The 8,513-nt window shown below is 52.6% G+C and overlaps 1 protein-coding gene across 2 annotated transcripts in view; it reads right to left on the reverse strand.

The window, feature by feature from the left end:
* Positions 1-8,513, reverse strand: part of LRRN2 (leucine rich repeat neuronal 2) — a 94,482-nt gene that overhangs the window by 85,692 nt on the left and 277 nt on the right. The window contains exon 1 of one of the 2 annotated variants that reach the window (XM_019513940.1): positions 4,293-4,382. The exons of the other annotated variant lie outside the window; for it this stretch is intronic. The gene's annotated coding sequence lies outside the window, so the exon portion shown is untranslated. Of the gene's footprint in view, positions 1-4,292; positions 4,383-8,513 lie in introns of those variants that run through there. 2 annotated transcript variants of the gene reach the window in all.

Genomic DNA, 8,513 nt, shown 5'->3' on the forward strand with positions numbered 1-8,513 from the left:
GCAGTACAAGTTCCCCACCACCAAACAAAAACCATCATTTTGATCTCCCCTCCCATTCTGCACTAGCAGCAAAGTAAAATCAACACTATTTTTCATGTTGCAGCAACAGCAGCTTTGGTGGCACTAGTGCCTAAACAGACGCAAGATCCCAGGCATGATAAGTTATCGCTCTTCTACATAAACAGCCCCAGTTTTTTTTTTTCAAGTTCCATTAAAAAGAGAAAACAAAAGAGGAGGAAATTCAGTATTTGCAAAATGGAAAAGGAAAAACTCAGGCAAGGGGGGGGGGGGGAATATATTTGTGGAGGCTCCCAAGGGGCTTTTACAAACAAAGAGGGAGTCAACAAAAAATTAAAAAGCCATAAAGATGTCTGGAGAGTGTCATTGAGATTCCTTTTGTCTTATTTAAACAGTAGTTTAATGAAAAGGAAAGAACAATAAAAGATCTCAATGGTGGAATATGGCACTCCAGTGCAATCTAGGGATCGTTCGCACAGTAACCCTTTGGAGCAGTTCTGGCTTACTATGGTGTCAGTGAGAGATTCAGCTAAACCCAGGGGCATCCCATACAGCCAGCCTCAGCCCCAGCTCCTTCCTCCTCTCCAGTGTTCAGGACAGGATTTAATCCTGCTCAAGGTGAGCGATGAAAAGATCATTCCCTGCATATCCTGGGTCTTACTGCTGTGCTGCCCGGGCACTGCAACACCTGCAGGGAGTTACTGTCTGTGTAGGCCAGCTCTACATTTAAACTCCTTCCCAAAAAGAGTAGCCTGGGGTGGGGCTCAGGATTCCTGGCTTCTTTCCCTAGGAGCTCTCTAGAATGGAAGGCAAGACTCCTAGTTTCTACATCTGGCTGTGGAAAGTCTCGTGTTATAGGAGTTAGGGACAGAGAATGGGTGTCCATCCAAACTAGTCCCGAGTGAGATTTTTCACTGGACTAACTTATTCACCGACAAGAAAGGCCCAGGTATACCCAAACTCCCTGTGAATTTAGGCTGAATGCAAGAAATGCTTTCAGGGGGAACCAGTGAAAAGAAATCAGAATGTCTATTTTGGCACTATTGTAACGAAACATTTTTATGTCAAGTCAGAGGTTTTGTTTTAAAAACTGAGCTGAAAGCAATAATGATTTTAAAAAAAGGAGTAAGACACTGAAAATAAAACTGAATGATCTAGTCCACTGAACACACACACACACACACACACACACACACACACACACGTGTATATATAGATATGCATATGTGTATATATACACACACATGCACACACTATATGTGTATACATACACACACATACTCATGCACACACATATACATATATGTATATATAAATATACATATACACACACACACACACACACACACATCTATCTATCTATCCAAACACATTATATATAATATATAAATACACCCACAGATACATATATAGACATACATATAAATATATCATCTCAAGCTTTTCATGTCCACAGAAAAAGAACCCAACATTTTTATTCAGGTTCACCTGAAACAATTTTTTATCTTCCAGTGTCGCTGCCACCAAACCAAAGTTGTCAAATATTTGTACCACTTTCCTCCTGGGGTGCAGTCTGGAGCAGAGTCCTGAGTTTGTGATTTAGAAATGGGAAGAAGAGCGCGGGACTCTGGACTCTTTCCCCGACTTTGTGGGAGCTTGGCTCCTTGGTCAGAACGAGCAGGTCAGAGTCAGGAACCCAGAGTTCCCCTTCCAGGCACTTGGAAGCAGTGGTTTAAATGCAGAATGTCCCCCACTTGAATTACCAATTCCTTCCTGGCTACAGCTTTTAAAAACAAATCAAGCACCAAAGTCTTTCTTGGGACAAAACAATTTTCCTTGCCTGAACTTGAACACTGACTCAAGTCACAGGAGGCAACAAAAACAGGAAGGCAAAGACAGCCAGGCTCAAACCTCATATGCCAAGTTTAATCTTGGAGTGAATTTTTATGGCTGGTTATAAACGCCACAAAATACGACTTCATAATAGAACCTGGGATAGGCTCTTAACTGGAATGGGCACCGCTAGAGTCTGCATGGGATCAGGATGATATCAGAGTATTTATAAGGTGCTGAAGGGGGAAGGGAGAGGAGAAGACTACGGCATTCATTTTGAGGAGAGCTGGTGAATAATTTACCGCAAGTCATTTATTGACTCAGCGCGCCGCTTTCCCCTCTTTGGAGGAACGCACCCCTGCACAGCCAGCCGGCGCAAGGCCTAGGCACCACTTATGTTCCAATTAGGCCCTTTGTGAATTGTCTGGGAACAAATCCCAATTTTTCCCTATTTATTTGTTATTCAGAATTACTCGCCAAAGAGATGCTACACATCCTTCTTGGGCTGCACCTTGTTTGCAAACAGTTCGTTCCAAGCACTCAACACGAGACAGTCGAGCCGCTCAGATAGGACACACCGATCGCATGCTATGCTTCTATCTCCCTGATTGGAGGAGCTGAATTCTTTGACTAAAGTTTCCCCTGCAAACAGCCATGATTATGAACTCAAACTTCTCTTTCCAGAAGTGGTCTTTAATATCCCCCCACTACCTGTCCTGCTAGTGAGCTCATGGGCCAGAATACTTGGGGAGAGACGGGGGAGGTGACCAAGGTTAAATGGAGTTCACTTGCAAATCGGAATGAGGGTCAGGGAAAAAGTAGCTGCATGTCCCACCTTCCCCATTGTCCAGGCAGCTTGTGAGGAGATGGTGAACTTCACCCGTGGCCAAATACCCAAGCACCATTTCAATGGCTTCAAAAGAAAGGCTCAATGGGATGCACACAGGGCAATGACGTGGGCCTCACTACTCAGCATGGGGCTGAATTTCAGCCCCCATGAGTGTAAGCTGCAGGTACAGGCCTGATTCTCTTGCATGAATTCAGTGGTGCCGACTCCTGATTTATGCCTCTGCTGGCGAGATCAGAATCAGGCCCTTTATGTCTAATGGGCTCCCCAAACTGGGCAGGAGGGACCACCTAATGTGCCAATGCCCAGATGTCCAAGTCAGCGTCATGGGCGTAGGTGCAAAGGGCTGTGGCTCATAGGAGAACTGGGTACGAACTTGGGAGGGCAATACAGAATCAAGAGAGGCCACGTGGCCCAGTGGGCAGGGCACCAGGCCAGGTAGAAGGATGCCTGGGCTTTCTACCTTAGCTATGTGACCTTGGGCAAATCACTTTCCCTCTCCACGCCTCTGTTTCTGCCCAACCCTTGTATGCTGCTTGCAGTAAAGACCATCTCTCACTATGTGCATGTGCTGTGCTTACCACAGACCTCCATCCATGCTGCGGCTGGGGCTGTGATCCCCATAACGTCAGCCTCATGTTACCAACCACAGACCACCCCTCCTTGCTCACCGCTGGCCACTGCCTGGATGGCTGAGGGGCCATCAGCTGCACGCCCCCCCCCACCCCGTCTTCCAGTTTTAGATGCTTGGCGATCCAATCGGAGCAATTTTCTTGACCATTTATTGCCTTACTAAAACCCACTCATTGGAACAGCCTTTTACAAAACCTGCAATAAATATATTTATCACAAAATCCTCTACCCCATCAACAATCTCCAAACCTGCACGTATATATTTCACTGCCTATAAACTGATTGATGCCCTGGAACAGCTTCAGGCTTTTAAACAGCTCATACTCTCACTCTCTTTCTGGCTTCTCATTTTCTGTGCCCTGGAAAAAGTGGGGGTTGGGATGCATGAGCCGCATTCAAAATGCACAGCCGTCCTGCAGTAGCAAGGAGTGGTGCCCGCCTGGCTCGGGGGTCCTGGAAATGCTGCTGGGAAAGGATGCAGGGCAGGACTGGAACAAGGCCGGAGGCACTGGCAGAGAAGCAAGGTAGGAGGGTTGTAGGGTTTCTCCAGAAGGAAGAGCAGGGGGTCAGGGATGAGGCGCACAGGTGAGGTCTAGGCACTGGGTCCAAGCAGGGGTTGCAGGAAGGCAGGATGAAGATGCCTTGGAGCAGACGCCCCTATGTCCATTACTCAAAAACCATGAGTGTTGCAGGCTGGCAGAGGCGAGATGCAGAAGCTTCCACCCCCCTGCCTGAGTTTGCAGCTAGTCAGAAATAACAGTGCCAAGAGCTGTCACCTGCTCCATTTATCAGCCTGTTGTCACCAAGGGAGGAACTGACCTTGGATCACCTACGTCTCGGTCCAGAGCTTGACCAACAAGGTCATCCTTCCTTTTACAGCAAGGTTTGGTCCAACTGAATTTGACCTTCCTCTAGTTGCAACCCAACAAGAGCAAAACATCCCCCCCACCCCTTTGATTACCAAGGTGTAGAGTTCTCCCTGTCCTGGGCTCCTCTTGTCAGAGGTGAAAAGGAAGTCATAGTTCCCAATGCAAAGAGCAGAAGAAGCTATTTCCCCGGAGAACGGCAATTTCATTTCCAAGAGGCTGTTTAGCAGAATCAGACAAAGTCACCGGTGCCTCCCACTCTGGCGAGAGGCAGGAGGATGTATCATCAATCAGTGCTCGGGTGGCTCACACCTCATTGCCAATGAAATCCAAGTGCAACACAGATCTCCATTGTGTTTCCAGGCAAAAAGGGCTGGCTTGCAGGGGGGGACTGGTTACAGCGAGTTTCTGCATGCAAGGAATTAATTAGCGAGCCCTTCACGCGGTGCCCTCAGACATTGCTGCGTGGCTCCAGGAGCCGGATCCTGAGCTGGTGACAAACAGCACGGCTCTATGGTCCTCCCTAAGCCAGCCAGGAGCAGCCGGACAGCCATGTTCCCAGGTAACCCCATTTGCTCAGAAACACTGAGGAGAAATTAGCCTGATAGCAAAGGCCTCGGTTATAGGAAGGATTGGCTCAAGGTGACTCAGCCTTGCTATGCATGACAGTGCAGCAGGGTACCTCGGAGGGCACAGTGCCCTGGATACGCAAGTGAGTTACTGCCTCCGATCTCTGCGCTCCTGCCCCACAGTAGGCAGAAGTCTTTTCATTGAGGTCTGAGCCACTGTGCATCTCTCTCAGCTACAACAGGGTAAAAGCGTGCATATAGCCACTTAGACACACAGCTGATCCCTCCCCACTTTGACCCCACGGTCACTAATTTTTGGTCATGTGCCCTGAAGCAGCCTTTACCCCCACCCCAGCTGGAGTGGGTGGAAACAGCATTCCTCCCTGGGGAGCCTGCAACCCAGCCTTGGCCTAAGCCAGGGTCCCGAGACATCCCTCCACCTTCTCCCCTCCATCCAGTGCTTCTAGCATTATGGCAACCTCCCAACACCAGCCTTCCCCTGGAAACAAGAGGGCTGAGGTAGAAACACCAAACAAGCCTGTTCTTGGGGCATTTCCAACAGGGATCAAACCAGAGCATCTTTCTGTCTGCAGGGCCACCCTAGCACGCCATTCTGGGGTCTGCTGCATGCAAAGACAGGAAGGTCACAGAGATTCCCTTCCTGTTTGGGCCTCTCGCAGCCAATCACAATCTCATTTGCCATTTTCCCTGGGGGTCATTTTCCAAAGGGGTATCATGGCTCTGCTACCCAAGCTGCTATTACTGCCCCAGGTCCTTACAGAGCCAGGGCATATGTTTATTCAATGAAACTAGAGCCCTGCCATCAGCGGGGAGGATGCTGGGGAACCTTTCCAGAAAAGCCACTCCGATCAGGTCCCCTGGATTTTAACTGCTGCAGGTGACAAACAGCTCCCAGAAGCGCCCAGCCTTAGAGACGCCCATCCAGCCTGACCCCCAGCCCCACAGAGGTCCCCCCTGGCACTGCTTGGGTGGCGGAGCTTGGGGCTGTTTTGGAGAATGGGAGCAGAGAGGAAAGGCTGGGGGTACAGGCCAGAGCCTCAGCTAGCGTAAGCCAGCCTCGAGGCAGAAAGGAGCCCATCTAGGCCAAGCAGGGAGGGCCAGGGAGGGAGCGCCTCCCCGGCCTGGTTTAAAATGTGCTGAGTGAGGAGGGCTCCCCCATCCTGCTCCCCCGGGGAGACGATTATGCGGGCTACTAGATCTCGCTGTCAGCAAAGTTCCTTCCTGATGCTTCGGCAGAAATGTTTCCCCGTCCCTAATTTCTTGGTACGGCTTGCAGGCGTATCCCCCTCGGCCCAATAACTCCTTGCTTCCTTCCCCGTGTGGCTAATTTAGGTACTGAACTCACAGAGCTCGGGGCCACAGCCCCTTCCTCTCAGCTGGCAGCTCAGGCTGGATGTCAGCAGGAGCCGAGCGGGGCCGCCAAACCGAGCGTGCCAATGCAGTGGAGCGCAGGGGCAGCCTGGCACACCGCTAGCCTCCTGCCTCCATTGTTTTCCCCTCGGCCGCTCCGCTGCCCACGCCTGGGACCCATCTCCGGGGGCACGTGACAGTCACCATAGCTCACTGCCAGATCAGATCTGTGCTGTCTGGGTAGTAAGGGTCCTGCTTAACAAGCCACTTCCAATTCAATTGCGCTTGTGGGATCTTATCGGGCTTCTAATGATGCTGCTTCATAAAGAGCCCCGGTGTTATCGCAGCTCCCCCCATGATAGCAATCGGCAGCCACCTTGTTTTGACATGACAGCCGTACGGCTAGGGGAGAAGATAAGGAGCAGGATGGCCAGGAGGGAAGGGAGGAGGGGAAATGCAGGTCCCACACCGGAAAGAAAGCAGAGTGGATGGATGGTTTAATAGATGTAAAAGGCAGGAGCTTGCACTGCGAGACACCTGAGGTTTTGCCCTCCCGGGTCTCCTTGTGCAGGGGCAGGGAGTTTTCAAACACGGAGTGTCTCCGCTGCAGTCCAGCCCGTGACGGCCATGCCTGCAGGCTCACCTGAGCTCGCCTGGAGCCAGCCGGCTCAGGTCTAGCTCGCAGCGTTGTCCCAGCAGCACAGAGCTCCGCGCGCCGCTGGAACCTGCCCGAGAAGCTGGGGGGAAACCCTCAGGCCCGTGAGCTCTACCACGGCTGCGCTGCTAGCCGTCCCCAGGACCGGTGGGGCAGGCTCAGGGAAGCCGACACACTAGCCGCAGTCACCGCAGTGGCTGCAGTGTAGACAGACCCAGGAGGGGAGGGGGCGAGGTTGCACATTTCTGTCCCCGAGGGGGAGAAGGAAGCATGGGAGGGGGAATGACGTTCAGGACACGGGCCTCTTGGTGAATCCAGATTTCCCATGAGCAGAGAAGCCTGTACTCAGTCAGGGCATCGCGGTGTTTGGCCAGCACCAGGTTTGTAGCCCTGCTGTGATTAGGATTCAGTCATTTAAAAGCTCCAACCCTTGCCTTTTTCATGCAGGCTACACTCCCCTGGCTTTGCTAGGAATACAGGTGTCTTCGCAGCCAGACACGGACCGCCTGACTGGCATCGAGCTAAGCGGACCCTGCCTCCTCTGAGGGAAGGGGCCATTGGAGCCAGGGAGTTGAGCACCTTTTGCTGTTCCCCCGAGGCTAGTGGCCATCAGTATTTCCTGAACCCACATGAACTGGAGCACCTGGCTTCCCTAGACCTGCCTCTTCCTTGCCAACAGCCTCTGAGCATCCCCAGCCCTCCACAAAAGACGTTTCCCACCCATGCTCCCAGGCCCTGAATGCCTGACCCGGGGTATCCGTGGCTCCCAGGTGCCTCTATTCCACCCTCTCCAGAACCGAGCTGAAGAGACCGATGCCTGAGGCCTGAAAAAGGGGGCTGGCTGTCCTTGCTACAGCTCCTCTATACCCCCAGGTGGGGGGCAGCTGAGGGGGGGCTCCTCCCTGGGCTCCGAGGGAAAGGCTGGAGCAGTTGGCAGGTTTGTCGACCCCCTTGCTTTGTGCCAGGCTCTGGCATGCAACGGGGAGAGACTGGTGCATGTCTTGGCCTCGGAGAAGAGGAGAGGGAGGAGACGATGACAAGCGATGTCGCGGCGAAGCATAGCAACACGGAGGCACACTGCCTTATTTACTCCAAGCACCGAGGGACACAGTTGCTACCGTCCTGCCTCCCTCCCCCACTTCTGCCTGGAGCCCCCAGGCTCCAGGAGGGTGTCTCGGTTGGGGGGGGGGGTTCAACAACTAGTCAGCAGAGAAAAGAAATCCCAGTCGCTGGGCTAGAACCGGAGGCCAGTGCTACCTGCCCTCAGCCAGGCTAGCACACAATCATCTGGCGCATGGCTCTGGCAGGCTGGAAACGAGAAGCTGGGAGCCTTCCCGGGAGGGAGAGGGGCAAGGGTGTGCATGGAGATGGAGAATGTGTATGCAGGGGACACACGTGTGGGGTGTGCCAGGGGAGTGCGTGTGGGTGCAAGGGGTGTGTGCGCACAGGCTGTGTGCACGTATGGGGTGTGATTGTGTGCGTGCATGTGTGTAAGGGTTGTGTGCACGTATGGGGTGTGTGGGCACACCCGTGCATGTGCACACATGGCGTGCACGTAAGGGATGTGTGCATGTACGGGGTGTGCGTGCACGTGTGCACGTATGTGTGTGCGCACGCATGTGCGTGTCAGGGACGTGTGCGTGTGCAGCGGTGGAAGCGGGCAAGCAATACACAGGCAGCAGCCGCCGCAAAATCATTCCCGCCGCCTCCACGCGGGCGCC

This window comes from Gavialis gangeticus, unplaced genomic scaffold (genome assembly GCF_001723915.1).
Source record: "Gavialis gangeticus isolate Ggan-Ray unplaced genomic scaffold, GavGan_comp1, whole genome shotgun sequence".
Lineage (NCBI taxonomy): Eukaryota > Metazoa > Chordata > Crocodylia > Gavialidae > Gavialis > Gavialis gangeticus.